This window comes from Macrobrachium rosenbergii, chromosome 4 (genome assembly GCF_040412425.1).
Source record: "Macrobrachium rosenbergii isolate ZJJX-2024 chromosome 4, ASM4041242v1, whole genome shotgun sequence".
In the NCBI taxonomy this organism is placed as follows: Eukaryota; Metazoa; Arthropoda; class Malacostraca; order Decapoda; family Palaemonidae; genus Macrobrachium; species Macrobrachium rosenbergii.
Window position 1 is genome coordinate 20,766,857 of NC_089744.1, and position 21,614 is coordinate 20,788,470.

The 21,614-nt window shown below is 36.9% G+C and overlaps 1 protein-coding gene across 1 annotated transcript in view; it reads right to left on the minus strand.

The window, feature by feature from the left end:
- The window catches only part of LOC136831055 (uncharacterized), a 275,143-nt gene that overhangs the window by 76,185 nt on the left and 177,344 nt on the right, over nucleotides 1-21,614 (minus strand). The gene's annotated exons all lie outside the window — the stretch shown is intronic.

Sequence of the window (21,614 nt, forward strand, 5' to 3'; positions counted from 1 at the left end):
GTAATAAGGAAATGCCCAGTGCTTTTCTTTCGTGAAAAGTGGATGAAATAAAAAAGTTAATGTTGAACATTTTCACGCTCATCTTCCAACGCAAGTGACTGAAAACCCCACTGGCGAGACTGTTATCAAGTCTTTCCTTCTGTTTAAGTGGAATAGAAACAAATTCGCGATGATGAAACTGAATTCCCCATCTCTATTACCATTCGCTATTTCAGGGAGCCGTCTTCAATGTGGGATGTACAAAACCGTTCATTAGATTTTTGAAGGAGGATAAAAGCCACGACTGAAAATTTAATGGTTTGCCCAGTTTTTCTAATTAAGTGATATTGACAGATTGAAATGGCTTTCACCTTTGCTAGAGAAATTCATGAGCGTTTGTTGATATTACAAATCCAGAAATCTTTACCTGAGGAAACTTCATCCATAAATGATCAATAGAACGGGATGCTGGAAATTTTCAAAGCTGGAATCATTCTTCACAGATGTGAACAACTTTGATCGTTGCATACTTGGTAATGTTTTCTTATAATTGCCAGTTAATAACATAAACTAAAGATCCGAACATGCAGTGCAAATAATGTAATAATTAAATCTTATCTTCTTATGTTGTAATTACTGTTACGTCACAGTGTACAGAAAAATGTTCTCAACCTATGCATAAATAACGTTTGTATTGCACTCAGATATTGAAAAGTAACTTTGCTCTGTACTTGAAATTCCAAATAGTTTATTAGAGGATATATATACTGTACACGACCGCTCAAAAGGATTTACTTTAAGCGGATGTTTTGTGGACAAACTCTTTGCATTCCAACATATATCTGTTTATCGTTTCCTTGGTAGAGTTAGAACCCAGTTTAATGGCGTCTCTTACTTTTAGTTTTGATTTTTTTCAGGCCTAGTTACGTCGGTCATTGCTCCAGAATGACATTCTTTTAATGCACAGGAAGGGCAACGCACAGACCCTTTCCAGCCCAAGACCGAAGAAATGGCCCAGAATGAGGCGCTAGACCCTCCCCTCAGAGGAAGAGAGATTACAATTATAACACTAGGAAAACAGAATTAAAAAGGGAATTCCAAAGCTTGGCAGCAGTGTAAAATAAATAGTAATCAAGGAGAGCGATCAGAAGAAAGTTTAACTTTTACAGTATGAATGTGGGAAGTGACATCCGAGCGGGTGTTACGAGGCCACGTGAAATGGATGGACTCGCAGCAGCTTAGAATCCCACTTACTCAGGTTTCATTTTGTATTAGTAATTCGATCTTTACCGGTAATTTTCAGAACTGCCTTCATTAGCCGCTTGTAAAGCCTCATGTTTCCAAGCACAGTTATAAGAGGCAGTTCTTCTCCTTGAATGTTTATAAGCCCTTACGAGGAATTCTTGAGCAGTCTTCCTGAATATGGCAAAACCTGGAAGAACGCGTCAGGTGAATCATTTTAATCCTTCCAGGAAACGTGAAATCTATGAAGGCCATGCATCAGAATGACTCCATTTGTAGAGCTAATGAGCACAACCCATCAATCAACACTTTAGAGCAAGCCGTGTTTTGCACATCATTTCTGCAAAGGCTCTTGTTAATGTTGTGGCAATCATGCTCGGAAAAACTGTGTATCCCGAGGTTTCGTTCAAGATTTAGTCCTGAGAATGGACGAAGCACTTTTCTTTGTGTTTATAATGACTAAAGTTATGTTTCTTGAGCAAAAGAAAACATAAGAACACACACACACACACACACATATATATATATATATATATATATATATATATATATATATATATATATATATATATATATATATATATATATATATATATATATATATATATATATATATATATATATATATATATATATAATATATATATATATATATATATATATATATATATATATATATATATATATATATATATATATATATATATATATATATATATATATATATATATATATATATATATATATATACACGAGAGAGAGAGAGAGAGAGAGAGAGAGAGAGAGAGAGAGAGAGAGAGAGAGAGAGAGAGAGAGAGAGAGACTGTTTTATCGAGTAAATATTTTTCAGTTTGATGATAAAAGCATCGTAAATCTATTCGTTGCTTCGACTAATTTGTCTAATATTTTAAGAGGAAGGTATCGCGGGCTTACTAATTTATTAATGATTTTTCATTGACTTTTTCAATTTTTTTTTTTAGTGAATGGCTCAAGGATTTATGGTTATATGATCACTATATTGCAAATGTCAAAAGTAAGCTTCCAAAAACTAATCAGTTAAGAAGACTTCCGTAAGTTAACATTAAACTTCATACAATGGATGTAAATTTGACTTTCATCTGCTAATTTGAAAAGGATCATAAACTGTTTCAAAAGCAGAGCCTTGCGGTAATTCAGAAACTGCCGTTCATTGGTTCTGTCATGCATAGGTCTCTACGAAGAGCTGTGGATATATTGCGATCTTTCCTCTTTAACCAAGTTGCAAGGGATCCAAGTTGCAGGTCCATCTTTCTCTCGCAACTTATTCAGGGCTACGCACTTCCTGTGCGCACATCATAAGAACTCTCTTTCTCTCTCTCTCTGTCTGTCTCAGAATTTCAACAGATAAGGATGAACAGCCAGTGTTCTGATTAGCGCTGGAATACTTCTTACAAAACCCCTTATGAATCTTCTTAAGCCTCTTCCACTTTAACTATCTACAACAGCCTTTCATGTTTGCTGTCCACCTGCTAAGCTGTCTGTCAGTCCCTTCTCTCTCTCTTTTTGTTTGATTGCGTCTCTCTCTCTCTCTCTCTCTCTCTCTCTCTCTCTCTCTCTCTCTCTCTCTCTCTCTCTCTGTTTCTAAACAGACACGCTTAAATGATTTTTGTCAATATTAGGAATGGAATGATTGTACACAGTCTGTTTATAAATGCTTCGAACTCTCTGCCGAGTGTTCCCCTCTCTCCACCCCTTTTCTCTTTTCGATTACTTAGCTTTGCGCCTGTTCCTACGCCATCCCGCAGTCGGTCTTCCTCTCTGTGAGTCTGTCCATCCCTGTCGCTCGCTTTTTGTCTTTACTCCTGTCCTTAAAGCTGTTTCTTTCTCCTCTCCCCTCTGTATCCGTCTGTGCGTCTGAAAAGCCGTCCGGGGAACGCGAGCGTTGAATGCTTCCGTAAAGTAAACAGGACCATTCCAGACAACCAGCCTTCTAAAGACTTCTTCTTCTTCCTCTCCTTCTTCTCAGCTCTCATTCTTACTCGGGTTTTACCCGAGCCTGAGGGGTCAACTGGGAAGGATGTGAGAGGTTTCAAGTTCTAGTGAGTTTTAAGGAAACAGATCATAACCAAGCTGCAGAATATGGCGCAATGCTCTGGCTGGAAGGAGATTGAGTGATTTTTACTTTTTTCTTCATTTTTCTCTATTTTTTCCTCCCGTCTCTCATTCTCTTCCTTTAGATTGCTTGCTAATCTGAGTCAGTCTGTTTGTTTTCACGCACTTATAGTGGGAGAAGCCTGCTAACAATATTTTTTTTCTGTCTCTACTCCTATCAACGTCTATCTATCTCTCCTTTCCTTCTCTGTGTGTCTTACTATCTGTCTCCTGGCAGTTCTCCATTGGGAGAGTCGGTAGAGTTGTCGCCTAGCACTCGCTAGGCCAGAGTTCGAGTCTGCGGCCGGCCAATGAAGAATTAGAGGAATTTATTCCTGGTGATAGAAATTCATTTCTCGCTATAATGTGATTCGGATTCCACAATAAGCTGTAGGTCCCGTTGCTAGGTGACCAATTGGTTCTTAGCCACGTAAAATAAGTATAGAAGAGCTGTTAATCAGCTCAGTGGTCTGGTTTAACTAATATAAACTTAACTTTGTCTGCCTGGTGATGTCTATTTTGCAACTGTATGATATGAACTGAGTTTGGAGCCTCTCTATCGGGTAATTAATTCCCCCTTCCTTTTTCATAACGTCTGAAAACTAAGAAGAATATGCGTGAGAATAAATTTTTGCAGAGCGCGGATGGCACTGTGCCTCTTCTTTAGCGAAATGACCAATAACACTGACGCGATTTTGGAATTTAGGAACTGGCACTGGAAAGCTCTCGAAGGAAATGTTCATTTTTGTAGGTTAGTTAAGACTAATGTTAACGTCAGTATTTCATGCCCGGGTTGCTGTTTCTTAGTGTCAGTAAAATTTTGTCAATAATAGTTATCTTGAGACTTTGATAACATATACTGGAACTCCCAGGTAGGATTTGAGAGGATATTAGCCCAAACTTTCGTTAATCCTTCAAATACCTTCATTGTTATTTCTACGGTGTACGAATCCTCAAGGAGAAATTCAAGAAAGTTGCAACAAATATGACACTTGTTTAACAAAAGAGAACATTGTGACATAAATGGAAGTGCAAAGAGTAATGTGACGAGCAAAATTAATGCATTTATCTAACCAGGACAAAATATAGCTGTATATGGAAAGAAGAATCCCCTCTTAGGAAGGAAAGTGAATCTGCGGGACAGGAACGATTCAGTGCAACCTGACTGCATGCCACGCTTGGTAATATAAAATTCGCCAGTCGCTCCCTGAACTTACATGCAATAGAGAGAGAGAGAGAGAGAGAGAGAGAGAGAGAGAAGGATGGTGGAGGGGAGATCGAACGCCGCTGATTACACGGAATTGTAAATTCTAGGGTAAAGAATTAGGACATGAAAGTACTCGAGTTTAAAAGTAACATGTAAATATTTACAAGTAAACAAGTTATACACAGGAATCTTGTGGGTTTCTCTTTACACAATCAGGTGATTCAGTAATCGTCAAAAACAAACCGGAAAGAGGTGTGTTGCTGGGTGTTACGTTGTTCAATAACATTCTGGAACTAATATGTAATGTTGTTTCCCGAATGACAATACTTCTCTGCACGCAATAAATAACAACAGCATTCAGACCAGGAAGACAGATTCTAGGTCCTAGGATTAGAAAGTCTGACTACAGATTTGTATAGAACGTGTTGACTTTACCCTAGAATTTACAATTCCGTATAATCAGCGGCGTTCGCTCTCCCACCATCCTTTGCTCTCTCTCTCTCTCTCTCTCTCTCTCTCTCTCTCTCTCTCTCTCTCTCTCTCTCGCATGTAAGTTCAGGGAGCGACTGGCGAATTTTTTATTACCAAGCGTGTCATGCAGTCAGGTTGCACTGAATCGTTCCAGTTCCGCAGATTCAATTTCCTTCCTAAGAGAGGCTGTATTGACAAATTATATCTACCTCTGGTTTCCAGATACGCATTCTTCCTTCCACTTTCCATTAGAGAAACCTTTGAAGGATTCTGGAGAGGAATGAGAAAATAAGGAGTAAGTTTTCAGCTGTATTATTAAATTGCTCTCCAAATTGCTCAAACCCCTTTTGTGGGAAGAGCACGTGTGATTTCCTTATGTAAGAGTCTGTCGGGAATGCAGGCTGAATGTAAGTATTTCTCTTTTTTATTTCTACATAGAACGACGTGACTACCTCTCACCCACTTGAACCAAACATAAAGTAAAAATAGAGAAGTGATAGAGTGGGAAAAATAGTGAACTTTAACACAAAAATGAATGTTTAAGTAATAATTAAGCAACTGTTAAAAAGTAATATTAATTCATTTTGAGAAAAAGGATCATTAGCTTCATAGGGATTACGGTAATGATTTCACCGTACAATATTGTGTAAGGTATTAATAATCTTTTTATTAAGCTGGCCTTGCTTCTTCCCGGACAACTGGTTTACGAGAGAATGGCTTTATAATCCTCCCGTTTTCATTTTCACCAAACAAAAATACACCGGGTGCTCTCTCCTGCCTTAAGTTAAGTATACCTTAGTTTAACCAGACCACTGAGCTGATTAACAGCTCTCCTAAAGAGGGCTGGCCCGAAGGATTAGACTTATTTGACGTGGCTAAGAACCAATTGGTTACCTAGCAACGGGACCTACAGCTTATTGTGGGACCCGAGAAATGAATTTCTGTCACCAGAAATAAATTCCTCTAATTCTTCATTGGCCGGCCGGAGACTGGAACTCGGGCCTAGCAGAGTGCTAGCCGAGAAATCTACCGACTCATCCAACGAGGAACTAATCTGCCTTATAGTACTGTACACTGAAGAATATATATGATGTATTTTAACACATTCTGATACATCTGATAATAGTGCTTTATTACATTTTTCCTTTTGTTTTATGAGAAGGAGCTCTGTGACCATAGGACCTAGTATCCGGTGTTGAGAGTGGAACACAATCCCGAGGGATGGTTCTGACTCTACCAACGATGAAAGGGTTTACTCAGACACCAACAGAAATGGTTCTACTTAGGACCACTTAACTCACGGTAGACTTCCCCTCTTTCCATCCCCTTCCCAAACACCATTTAGTTTCTACATCTCTGAAGACTCTTCTTTTCGAAACCCAGTGGCCTGGTGATGCTTTCCTTTTCCCTTTCAAATCTCTCACCACAGCTATTCACATTAAAGTGGTGTTTGTGTTTACTATATCACATCCTCGGCTCTGTGATGCCGCGCTGTACAAATTCATGTTGTTGTTTGAAACACCTTCGCATATCTCGAATCATCCATCTTTGATGTTATCTGCTTCAAAAACTTCCAGCGTCTAACATGACTCTCCACTTTTGCTGTTGTTCACTTGATTTTTCGAACTTTATGCAACTACCTTATTTTCTGCTCCGTTCCACGTGATGCTGGAGGAATTGAGTGCTCTACTTTTCCGTCACTAAGAGAGAGGGCAAATTATGCAGCAACAGACACATGATCGTGATCATCATGGCGATTCGTCTGTCATTCTTAATCTTTTCTTACTTCAAAATCACTTGAGTTGCGACGGCTCTGGTTCTTTGAGAGTTCCTTGCGGGCTGCCTTATGAGACTTTCTTCTTGATTTTATAGGACGAGATTGTTTTGGTGTCATGGAAAGGAATATATAATTTAGACCGAAATAAATTTGAGACATCTTAGTTGTTTGCGAATCAAAATGCAAAGGAATGGGGAAAAGAGAGATTGGGAAAAGAAGGGCAGATGGAACTGGCAGAGCGGGCATAACCTTGACATCAAACGCCGAAGAGGCACTGACTGACCGGAGTGCAGTATAAAGTATATTACCGCTGGCAAGATTTAAATGAAAATGAAATTTGAGTATTACTGAATGCTATCCGCCAACAGATGAGCTTTCCAAAGAAATAAAACATGAATTTTATTTAGAGCTGCAGAATATTATAGATGAAATACCAGAAAGTGATACAGTTGATGGTATGATTCGAAAATTGATAGGAACAATGAAAGTCTGTCAGTTTGGATTGGGCAAGCAAGGCGTATGAGAGATTGAAATATAAATTGGGTGCTGTTTATAGATTTTTGTGCAACAAATGATTTGGTAATAGGAACTTCTCTTCCAACAGAAGGGCATCCATAAATAAAACTGCACATCTCCTGTTAGGAGCTACAGAGCAGCAGATGTTCGCAGTGATCATCAGGTGAACATTGCTAAACTAACTGCAGTTGAAAAAGGTGACAAAAATGTTGATAAGAGTGCGAAGGCTCAATACAGGGAAGGTTCTTGAAAATGAACACTGAGAGGCTCTTGCAATTTGAACATCACGATACAATTGCAGTTCTAAGAAACCATCTCTGAGGAGGAGCATTCAAGGAATGAGGGCTGGTTCAACATTAGGAATGTGTATCAATCTGACTGATAAGAAGCATTGGAATATGGAATAACAAGCTAGAAACCTTTGATGTTGGAAGAGACCTGGGTTACAATAAAGAATGGACAGAAGCAGAATAGAGGAGAAGAAGAACGCAAAGTAGAATGTGCTAAGTACTCAAGTCCAGAGTTAATTTAAACGAATCTCAAGAAAAGAGAGAAGAGAAAATATTTGGATAAACAGGCTGATGATGTTGATGAAGCCATGTATTCGTATTCAGGGAATCAGTGACGAAGAAGCTTAGGATATGAAATACGCCATGTTACACTGGAGTCACAACAAAGACAATTTTAACTGAAACTGAAATGACACTAAATAAACTAATTAGACTGGTTTAGAAAATATGAAAAGAGGGACCAGGTACCAAAGACAGGTAACCTGACTGAATGTCGGTACTCAAGGGGCACTGAACTTGCGTCGCTTGTAATGGAAAGGTTAAAGATGAGCAAGCTAGTTCTAGAAAAAGTATAAGTTGCACAGATGAAATATTTATATAAAGAAATATTGTGCAGCAGTGCATGAAATTTAAAAATCCCCTTCAGAAGGGTTTTTTGATTACTAGAAGGTATTTGATAGTGTCCAAAGATAAATATTATGGAAGGTCTTACGTAACCACGTCCCGTTAAATATATCAAGCTAGCAGAAATTATCCATGGTAGTAGATGAAAAGTGAATGCTTTTGGGATATTGCCGAATGACTATGAAATGAATAGCGGGTGCTATAGGGATGTCATTTGACTTTTGCTGTTTGCCGTGTTCATAGATTTCACGACTGATAGTGTTTTAATCAACAAAAAATCACAAAATTAACAAAGCTTGCTTTATAGAATACATTTTATATCTAGAGGACTGGGGCCCACAATAAATCTAAGAAAAGCAGAAGGAGAAAGGGTTAATCAGGTTGAATCTTTTAAATGCCTTGAAACAGTAATGTCCAGAGCAGGTTCTCTTGAGGTGGAATTTAGAGAATGACTAAAACTGGCAAATCTAATTTAGTGAAGATTGATTCAGATTTAGAATTCAATTAGATTGAAAATAATATTACGCAGAAGTCGAGTACGATCTATATTGCACTATGAATTCAATTCATGGTATGACAATGAGATTTCTGTGTATCTAACAGATTTTGCAGATCTGATGATAACGCTTTAGGAAGATTTTTAGGGGTTACATGGCAAGACAGAATTAGATATAATAACATAGGGGAAATTACCAAGTACCATATGTAGATGATATAATGATGAAAAGAAGATGAGATGACTTGAACATCTTTTGCACGACCCCTGCAATAATAATACGTGAAAGTGCCATATATATATATATATATATATATATATATATATATATATATATATATATATATATAGGGAACAAATCAATACATGAGGACGTTTTTCACAGATATACATTTCTGACTTACACAGTCTCTCAAATGAAAGGCCAGGCAGCTATCAATTGACGCCCCTGGCCTTTCACTTGAGAGACCGGGGTTCGATGCTGTTGTGAGTCAGAAACTTATTTCTGTGAAATACGTGCTCATGTGTTTATTAATTCCATCATCTTCACGCTGAAAAGGTAATCAAATGAAATGCTACCAACCGACTCGCTGGTGGGTCGGGAAGTTGGGTAAAATTCGCTAGTATACTAGGTGGCAGCCTGCCCAGGAAAAACCTTAGGTGCAGAAGTACTTAGGTTCCAACTTCTTTTATCATCTGAATATGTCAATTGGTAGGGTCCTGGCCTTTCATTTGAGAGACCGGAGTTCGATCCTGATGTGAGCCAGAAATTTATATATATATATATATATATATATATATATATATATATATATATATATATATATATAATATATATATATATATATATATATATATATATATATATAGACAATTACAGTGCTACAAATGTCACTTGATTAATGAGTTCTAATTCGTGGTTCGACCTCGAAATAATTATAGCTTTTTCACGAAAATATATATGTTAGCTGAAGGGTTTAAATTTTAGTTGATAATAATTTCATTCATACGTCTCGAACCACAAGGACGAGGGGAGATAGACAGAAACTCAGGACTGAAACAGTGACTTTACGGCATTAAGCCCCTTCTGAAACAGCCATCAAGTACCTCACTTGATGGCTGTGTGGTTTGGTCACTTTTAGTCCTTGAGTTCCTGAGCTTCAGTGGTTTGAGCCCACGAGACAACGAACTTATTATCAGCTACAAAAATTCCCTTCGATAACAAATAAACAGAAAATATATTATTTCTGTTGTAACAGAATATTTATGTATCTTAAGTGACATTTCTTTGGTAGAGCGAATTAGATATTATAGGACATTTGTAGCTTAATGCTTGTTATATGAATCACGGTGATGTAATAAATTTCATTCATACATATATGCATATATAATGTGGTAGTTGCAGCTGAGCACAACAACGAAAGCTGCAACGAGGGGAGATAAAGCAGAAATCTGCAGAGGCTACGAAAAATTGACTTTACGGTATCGTAAAGCCCTCTTCTGAAACAGAATTACTACGTCCACGGAGATTCGTCTGGAGGAAAGTTTAGATAATTTCGCTTTGTGAGCTGGGTTACTAGATCCTTTGATACTTGAGGTACTGAGCTTCAGCTGGGTAAATTACTTGATCCGAATAACCAGAATCACTGTTGACTGTGTAATCCAGCGGCTGATTCAAAATATTATTACATTGGGTGCACTGTCCAGTTCTTTCAGGATGAATTGCATAAACAGTATAAATAGTATAATTGTTGTTTGCTCTGTTGTAACAGAATATTTATGTATCTTAATCCTGTGACATTTCTTTTGGTCTACGTAGAATTAATTATAATCATAACACAAGTTCTACACCATCTAATACTTGACGGTTATGATTTATAATTTCGTTTTCAATTGGTGTATTATATTTCTGAATATCAGTGGCGTGAGCCGAAAACCTCGGTTCGTAACAATAATCTGCAAGCTTCATAAACAGTTTTAATAATAATAATAATAATAATAATAATAATAATAATAATAATAATAATAATAATAATAATAATAGTAAATAGGAAAGCGGTCACAATTATTGTAATAAGCGTAATTCATAACCGTAATAATATTTTGTGGAGTGGCAAGTTTTCCATAAAGAATCATTGACGGCTCAGTGCTACCATGACAATCAACGAATACCTAAGTAGGGCCTTATGATCCCTGACAGCTGAACCATTACGACTTTCCTGAAAGGGCCGCGTACACACACAGCGTGAATTTTTCACATATAAAATTTGATAGATTTGTAACCCAGTCACAAGAAACAACTCTGCCTCACGTTTTCGTTGAACTAGATTAAAAACCTTACATTTAAAACACCTCTCTCTTATTAACTGGGCACCGTAAACCGACCCTGAGGACAAAGCCTTTATAGATAATCTCAGGCTACAATCTTCCGATGACGTTTGGCTTCCTCATAACTCTGTCATCTTGAGTCACTTTGCACCAAATCTGCTTTCTGTCCAAGGGAAATTTGAAGAGGCTCTTGACAACTCAACTCTATTAGTTGGAGTGAAGAAGACCTAGATTATTATTATTATTATTATTATTATTATTATTATTATTATTATTATTATTATTATTATTATTATTATTATCCAGAAGATGAGCCCTATTCATATGAAACAACCCCGCAGAGGCCGCTGACTTGAAATTCAAGCTTCCAAAGGATATAGAGTTCATTCGAAAGAAGAACAAAAGGTAATCACAAATACAGAAAGAGGAGACCAGCTATTAGAAAAGCAGATAAATCAACAAATAAATAAACAGATAAATAAAAGTGTAAGTAAATTATTAAAATACAGGGAAAATTGTATTAGGAGACTGTTGCACAGTCCGTCGGTGTGAGGCATAAAGGCCCTCTCGAACTAAGGAAGTTCGGCAGATGAAGGGTTTCCCCATCTGATGGCAAAAAAATAAACTGAGCAGTTTTTCTTATATCTGGACATTGCATCGCTTTCATTTCAAAACCAGCATTTTTCTCCATATGAAGGCAAACAACGCAACACTGTGCTTGTCCCAAATGTGATAAAAATGAATATCAGAATTATTACAGATTAGTTTTCTTCTATCAGATACCTGGACTATACACTTGCGTATTGACGGGAATCAATTAAGTCCTATAAGAGTTATGCCTCTATAGATTCACCTGGTCATATCTAAGATAATCTTAACAACACATGTAAAACTAAAATTGTCAAAATTCATTTAGTTCTACTTGTGACAAGGTTAACTATATCCCGTTCTTCAGTACTTCGTAACTTCGATATTTGCTACTACGATCTTTTTCCCTTTGACAATTTTTTAAGCAACCGAAATCAGAGTTGTTGACGTTTTAAGTGAGTCCCGGGTCTGCCTGGCATATTTGGTGTTCCACAGGCCGAATTCTGAGACCTTTGTTTAATTCTGACAGATGTACAGTGGCTTGATTGTAGCATATGAAAGCAAGAAAGTTTATTGCTTAGATACTGCAATATTTTTTCCTGAAAATCATTCTCCCTTCATGCTAATGGAATGGTTACCAGCTATAATGGAGAACTGGAGACGAGAAACAAGTGGCGTAATCAGTGGGACGTGAGGCTGACCTACACCTCTGTTGGGATTCTGTCCCTTTGTTGGACTCCAGAGCGTCCTGCAAGGGACACCATTTAGAGAAACTTGCTTGAGGTAGTCGTTTTCTTTTCAACAACTATGGAACAGGATTCCTGACAATGTTTTCTCATTTTTATTTTAAATCCAAAGGTCAATGGGACGGGCAACGCAGTCCCCCTTGTAGAAAAAAAAACGATAATTATAAAAAAGGAAAAAAAAGTAAAAGAAAGGATAATGGCTGGGTTTTTGCCACAAAAGGCACTGCGTTGCCCGTCCCACTGACCTTTGGATTTAAAATAAAAATGAGAAAACATCGCCAGGAATCCTTTTCCACAGTTTTACACTGAACAGAGTGAGGAGTTCTGGTGCCACATAGGCAAAAGAGCATGTGGACGCCAGCACTTCGAAGCGAGTGGTGAGAACTGCCTCTACAGAGGCTTCTAATTAGGGTTCGTGGATGAGGGCCAGGCAGAAACATTCCGAAAATGGTCGAAATTACCACTGCCGTTGTTGAAAGAAAGAAAACGACTACCTCAAACAAGTTTCTCTAAATGGTGTCCCTTGCAGGACGCTCTGGAGTCCAACAAAGGGACAGAATCCCAACAGAGGTGTACTGTAGGTCAGCCTCTTGTCCCACTGATTACGCCACTTGTTTCTCATCTCCAGTTCTCCATTATAGCTGGCAACCATTGAAGCGTCATGCATGCATCTTTGCCTTAATTTATCTGATCATTTTTAGACATTAAATGCTGTTTACTTATGTCTGTATTCTAATGTTTGTTAACTCATCTTCATTTCTTATTACAATTACCACCTCTTACTTTTCCATACTTCTTTTGCACATACGTATGCACATTACTATTAACAACAACAATATGAAGATCAATTTTATTATTAGCAATGTGCTGAAGACGTGGTGTTTTCATTTCTATTACGTTCGAAATTAATATAAAAAATTTTTTACAATTTATTTTTCATAGTTTTTAGTACTGCAAGTGTCATGGAAACTCTGACTTCTCGTCTTAATGTTTTTTTTTTTGTGTATACGCATGATTTTACACAAATTTTGATGCGTATACAGACATACATTTATATTATACGTATTCATCATATTGGTTTAAATGCATGTAATTAGTTTATATATACAGTATATATTTATATATATATATATATATATATATATATATATATATATATATATATATATATATATATATATATATATACTGGTATATACATACGTGTAAGTGTGTGTGTGAGTGTGTGTGTGAGAGAGAGAGAGAGAGAGAGAGAGAAGACGTGTGTACGTTCGCGCAGGCTCACACTGAATACACGTGCACACAAAGAACTCGCAGCGGGATCACGTTTTACTGCCAGCTAATATTATATTCCGAGTGGACGGAGCGTGGCCAGAATTGCATACATTCAAATCTCTTTTATAGTCTCATGAACCACTCCTTCCCAGATCTGAATCTTAGGCGAAGTGCATATGCACACGAATTTTGAATTTATTCTCTGCTTTCGTACGTGAGGCAATATCGATGGGAAGAAAGATGTAAAGGATCTACGAAGTTGTTAATCTGAAGGTAGTTGGAATGGAAATACTGAGGAATGAAGAACAAGATCATTCAGCTATGAAGCTTTTTTGTTCAAGGGATGATGCTGCACTCCCATCTTGTCCCCCAACCTTCTCCCTACTTAATAGAGAAATGATAACCACACTAAGCCTGGAAGTATGCTTCTCGGCTAGCACTCTGCTGGGCCCGCGTTCGAATCTCCGGCCGCCCAATGAAGAATTAGAGGAATTTATTTCTGGTGATAGAAATTCATTTCTCGCTATGTGGTTCGGATTCCACAATAAGCTGTAGGTCCCGTTGCTAGGTAACCAATTGTTTCTTAGCCACGTAAAATAAGTCTAATCCTTCGGGCCAGCCCTAGGAGAGCTGTTAATCAGCTCAGTGGTCTGGATAAACTAAGGTATACTTTTTTTCCATTGTCTCGATTTCTAGAGATGTTCTTCCCCGTTGGTGAGGAAGGGTTACCTGGACTTCACGTTAATTATCAGGAGTCGGGAGCCATAACACCAACGCTGTTGTTTTGTAGTTAGTGCTTCAGTAATCTGTTGGAGTTTTTTACTTTCTGTTTTGATAAATAACCAATAATTGTTATTCTCTATCATTTTCCACCTTGGATCCTTTTCTGAAATTTCTTAGTAAAGATTATGATAATTACTTCTTGCAAAGCTGTCGAAGTGAAGTTTATAACAAAGTCTGAAATCTTTTCTCCGGCCGCCAGGTGTTATCTTTTAACAAAAATATGATAACTTATTTTTTGACAGGAATATATTCGTTTATTTGACAGGAATATCACTTTTCAACATGATTACAATCAGTTTTTGAAGAAAAGGATAATTATTCCTCATGATACAAAACCATCCTTGAAATACCTGGAATAATTAATGAACCTAAGCAACTTAACTTGATTGGATGTGGTGTTATGCCATTAAACTGATCAGAGTAAGAGAGTTCATAACAGCGCAGGAAGCCAGGGGAGAAAGTGAAGTAACCCGGGAAAAAGCATAATTACGAGAGCCTCAGGAACAGTAAGTAACAGAACAGACGAACAACAGAGACAGACCAAGAAGCAGTTTTAAGACCACAAATTTGCCGTTGTAGACATCGACATCAAACCTGCACATTTCGAGGAACACGAGCATTAAAACTTGCGTTAATTTTTATATGCGTCTGCTCCTCTTGTGGAACGGAAGCGAGTAAGCAGGATGCAGAAAGAGACAGAAATGAATTAGCAAAAGGCTCATTTATCAGTGTGGTTTCAGAATGGAGAATACGAGAACGTGAAGAGCGGTGTTTAGTGATGGAGTTTGGAGTGAGGGCTCCAGATAATTACGAAGGACACACGGATGTCGCCACATATCGCTTCACAGATAGTCAGATAGTCAATACTACTGGTTGTTGTGTCCACACTTATGTTATCTGATGTGATACCCAATCAAGAGAACCCTCGCACCCTGAAAAAGAAAAAAAAGTGACTCGGAGCTATTTGTATATTACAGGGGTCCATGTTTGATGCAGTAGGAGAGAAAAGTGGTTCCATGGCGGGAGGAAATGTCTCATAAATAAAGGATGGGCCTTTCGGGGGCCTATGGCAACGATACGTTTTTTTTTTTCTTCCTCGGGCACTGGGAAATACAAATAATATCAGTGTCACGTCTCAGCGTGATATAGAGATCAAAGATTGGGTTTTCTGCGTCACACCCGGTGCTGTTGTTGCAAAAGCTCAAGAGGTAAAATTAATAAGTTCTTCATTGGCGGGTGGGTAGAGCTCTCGGTTAGCACGCTGTTGGCCAAGCGTTCGATTCTCCGACCGGCCAATGAAGAATTAGAGGAATTTATTTCTGGTGATAGAAATTCATTTCTCGTCATAATGTGGTTCGGATTCCACAATAACCTGTAGGTCCCGTTGCTAGGTAACCAGTTGGTTCTTAGCCACGTAAAATAAATCTAATCCTTCGGGCCAGCCCTAGGAGAGCTGTTAATCAAATCAGCTCAGTGGTCTGGTTAAACTAAGATATACTTTTTTTTGAGGTTTAAAACGTGTGATAATGTATTAAAGAAGGGAAGAAATGTATATTATCTTGTTTTCTTAATACAGGTAAGCTGAGTGTTATGGCACAGAGTCAGACAAATGTAAAAGACAGATTGTGTAGGTCTGGGAGGGACAAAAGGTGACGGTATTTTGGGTGGCTGAGAAATGCAGAGAAAGGGAAAGGGTTACACTAATCTCCTGGAAGACTTGGCATCAGAGGTGTGATTGTAGAAAAAAAAGGATGTGATAAATAATTACTTAGGTCTAGGAATGGCGAAGAATGAGAGTGGAGTAGAAAGTTTCTGCGAGAGCCTGAATCTATGACTGGACAGAGTCATAGATTGTGCTAAATAGGTTCGGGAAAAAAAAAAAGAGATATGTTTTTGAAGGGTTAATATGAAACCGTTGTGTGAAAAGCATAATAGCAAAGAGAAACAGGATGTAAGTGGTACAAAAGGCTCTAGAATGAGCCTCTGAGATGTAACGTGAATGGTGCAAAGGGTATAGGGAGCAAGAGGTGGTCTAGTACGAGAAATCAAAAAATTATTATGATGGATGTGAAGAGAATGTTTGAATACGGAGAAGGGAGAGTTTATGGTTTGGTTAAAAAATGGTCTGAGAAAAGAGTGGTAAATGTCTGGAAGGTTGCTAATTATTTCTGAACAAGGAATGGTATAAATCAAAGAATGAACGGGAGACGTAGGGTGATGTTGGCAGATTATAAAGTTCTCCATGGATAGGGAAGAAAAACTGCAGAGGCTATGGAAAGCGTTTAAAAGCATTTGCGTGCAATACTAAGGCAATGGGTAATTGGAAATCAGGAGGATGAGGGGCGAGTATAAATAAGAAAATAAAAGAATGGAACTGTTGATTCATATGGGTATTTGAGAGTTAAGCTAACTGATGATGATAGGATGAGATCAGGCAAGGACTGAAAGTTCGAACAACGTTTTAAAGGTTTGTTTTGATCGTCTGGAGAGAGAGAGAGGGGGATGATAGGTTGATGACAAAGGTGGGTAATTCGGAAGTGTTGGGAGTATGAATGGGATGATCCAAAAAGCGCTGGACAGATGGAGCGAGAGAGTAATTGCAAGATAGTGGTGGATGGCCCGGGAGCACAGCTAACGAATTTTCTTTGCAGGCTTATGAACCCCCTGTTTTGGAAGTTTGTCTCACGGGTTTTTTTCCTGATTTAGGGAATTACGAGGATAAAAATGGCAGAGATTGGTGTTGTTTCTTCACAGCTTATCCTTACGAAGGAAAAATGTGTACTGTTTTTATGCGCTTGTGCATTTTCAGACACGCAACTTTACGTACCGTTTTGAACATTTATTCATGCACGATTCATTTCTCTGTGCACTTTATTTACAGTTAGTTATATATATATATATATATATATATATATATATATATATATATATATATATATATATATATATATATATATATATATATATATATATATATATTTCGAGGGCCCTCACCTCGCGTGTCTTATATTTTGGTAGTAATGAAAGCTCGACGCTCTCCTCCCATCTCCCCGGTGTAAACTCCAACACAAGAATTGCAGTTCGGTTTCATGCCCGCTTTACGAGCAACTTACTTTTAGGGGAGGCATCTCCCCATATTCAGGGATGCGCTACAATGTTCTCTCGTTCTCTCTGCCCGTGCAATAACGGCTGGGATGGAACCAAAAGAATTTTCTCCTCTTTTTTTTGGGAGCGAGTTGTTCACCATCTCTTGAATAATAAAACCAGGCAGATTGTACACATCAGGAGATTTGAATAACTAACGTCGGAAGATATTGACAGTGGTAATAATCATGGTAATACTAATGAACCTGTTACAGATATATATATGTGTGTGTGTGTGTGTTTGTGTGTATACGAACTTCCTACACAGGTATTTCATACTCGAATCAGCCATTAAAATAGGGTTGAGTCATTGACCGTAGTTTTACGTTTTTGTTTGGACCCGGCCGTTGTTGGTAGTACACGGCTTAATGCTGAATGTTGAGGCGAGTATATATATATATATATATATATATATATATATATATATATATATATATATATATATATATATATATATATATATATATATATATATATATATATATATACACATATACATACATGTGTATATATGTATATGTATGTATATATATACATACATATATATATACATATACATACATGTATGTATATGTATATATATGGTATACATACATACATACACACACACATATATATATACACATATACATATATATATCTATATCTATTCTCGCCTCCAACAATCAGCATTAAGCCGTGTACCCTAACAACGGCCGGGTCCAAAGAATACGTAAAACTACGGTCAATGACAGTCCTATTTTAATGGCCAATGTTATTTTAAAGCCAACGATTTTTTCAATGTAAAACTAATGACATGAAGCGAACCTTTCTAGGAAAGATGGTTATGACAGAGTTAGTTACTCATATGGTACGTCTCTTTTTTTTTTTAGGTGAATTTTACTTAAGCCTGGAACTTTTACTAAATAACAAAATATTTTATACAATACATATATATACATACATAATTCACACGCAAAAATACACACACACATATATATTGTATATATAATATATATATAATAGATATACTAAATCTATATGTGTGTGTGAATTTTTATTTGTATATATATATGTATATATATATATATATATATATATATATATATATATATATATATATATATATATATATATATATATGTATGTATTGTATAAAATATTTTACTTAATAAAAGTTCCAGGCTTAAGTAAAATTCGTCACTTCCAAAAAAAAAAGAGGCGTCCCATCTACTCTAACTATTCTATAACCATTAAATCTTTCCCAGAAAACTTTGCTTCATGTCATTAGCTTTACGTTTGAAAAGTCGTTAGCTGTAAAATAACGTTTTAGATTACAAAGAGATCAAGGTCCACGTGGAGGACCAAGTCGAAACACGCCAACGCAGTCGAAGTTTGTCAAAATTAATTTAGGTGTTCAGTCCTGTGGCCCCAGAGACCATTTCACCCAGCGGAGGTTCATGCCAAACTTCGTCATCCCAATGCTAATTCCGCTTAATGGAAGGACAATAAACCAAATGACATCATCACGGCACAACGCGGTTTTCCGTCCCACCACTTTCTTCTCTCGGTATTACAAAGAGATTTCGGAGCTTCCATTCCATACTGCGGATTTTGGACTCCCTTCCTCTTTGGCAGATTTCTCTCTGGTACTCATAAACGGCAGGCGTTTATAAAATTATTAAAGCGTTTAGGTCTCTGTGTGATAGTACTATTAATTGAAATACTGTAGTGGAATGATTCGACCTTAATCTTTACGTCGAATTCAAACAGCATCCTATATATCATTATACAAACGATGCAAACTTCAAGAGATCTTGGAGAATACGAAACTGCAGCACTTGCTAATTAGACTGGCCCAAAGGATAACAGCTCAACAGTGATCAAGTGTCGCAGGTGATAACATTTCGTTCCAAAGATCAATGTTCACCCAAGTGAATACCAGTATCCTACAGTAGATAGGAATCAGTCAGAAAGGACAATAGTCTCGCACAGTTCGTAACAATGTCGCACGTCATACTCTAAAAAGTAAATTTTGTTTGAAATGAACTTTTGGTGAAAACTCCATACACCAATTTGCAAAGAATTAAACTTGATGACATTGAACAAATCAGTAGAATAAGCATTACACTTTTGTAAGTCAAAACACCTTAGCTAAATAAATGATTTAGTTAACTACTTTCAATCTTCTGTCCTTAAACGGTGCAGTATTTGGCAGTCTTATTGGGCTTGCTTATAATAATATTAATGATAATAATTTCATCACCATTTACTCACTGAGTTCATAAAGGCGTCTTCTAAAGGTGGCTAAGAACCATTATACATTTTAAACTAGACGGGTTCATCGCTCAAGCTCAAACAGATTTGATTTGATCATACGTTGCATGTACGTCGAGAATTAATGATGTCAAATGAACTGGATTATTTAACCATGTGCTAAATGTTAAAAGTCATTTTGTTTGTTATTTGCGCAACATATATATTTAGCTTTCAAAAATGTATGTTTTACAGAGTAATGATCACAACAAACAGTTACTGAGCAATAGGCCGTATTTAGTTTATCAGCAAAGAGATTAAATGCCACGATATTATGTAATTTTACCTAAAATTCGAATTGAATTTCCAAATTAAATCTCTACAAACATGTTCACCAATATTATCTATCTATCTGTCTATCTCTCTGTCTCAATATGTATGTGCGAATGTACTGTATGTATGTGTGTATGTATATATATAAATATATATATATATATATACATATATATATATATATATATATATATATATATATATATATATATATATATATATATATATATATATATATATATATATATATATATATATATATATATATATATATAATATATATATATATATACACACATATATGATTGGGGGTGAATGATCAACATGCCAATTTGCAGCCCTCTAGCCTCAGTAGTTTTTAAGGCTTGAGGGCGGACAGAAAAAGTGCGGACGGACAGACAAATAGCTATCTATCTCAAAAGTTTTCTTTTACAGAAAACCAAAAATGAGGGAAACAGCAAACAACTTTCGCAGAGAAGACCGTGATAGTTTCATATTCATATTGTATGCCATATGACTAATCCAAAAATTAGAGAACACAAAGGTGGCCGCCCACCCTATGGTCGCGATTACTGTGTATTCATATAGTGTTAAGTGTGTATTCTGATTTCCTAAAACTGGGAGACATGGTCCATGGCGTCGCAGTCGAACTCAGGCGATCGTTTGAAGAACAGGAAGGCATCCAGCAGAAAAGTTAAGTATACCTTAACTTTTCTGCTGGATGCCTTTTACCAGACCACTGGTCTGGAGCTAGTTTTACCAGACCACTGAGCTGATTAACATCTCTCCTAGGGCTGGCCCGAAGGATCAGACTTATTTTACGTGGCTAAAAACCAATTGGTTACTTAGCAACGGGACCTACAGCTTATTGTGGAACCCGAACCACATTATAGCGAGAAATGAATTTCTATCACCAGAAATAAATTCCTCAAATTCTTCATTAGCCGGCCGGACGCATCCAGCAGACAACTTAGCATCACCTGATCTTGTGTCTAGACGAGTCATTGCGTGACTGGCACGACGCAGTGAATAATCAGCCTTGTACTTGGAGGTTAGAAGAGTGAGAATACAGGTAATGCAGAACGAAATATCTTTCATATTCAGTTGTTCGTGTTATTAGAATAACAAAGGAGAAAGACGGATGATGGATGTCATATGAAAATGAGTTTCCGCTTCATTGTTTCCAACTGGTCAACATCCGTCGCCCTCATTAAGTTTACAGTCTGTGTTCGACATTTTTGCTTTTACTTTATTTTCCTTTTGTCTTTCTCGTCCTTTGTTTTATCTGTTTTCTTTTCATGTTCTGGCTCTTGAATGGCAGAGTTAATATATGGTTTTGCTCCTTATTATTATTATTTTCTTTTTTTATAGGCTTTTATTTAGGGATTGTGGAAAGGTCAACGGAGCGATATATATATATATATATATATATATATATATATATATATAT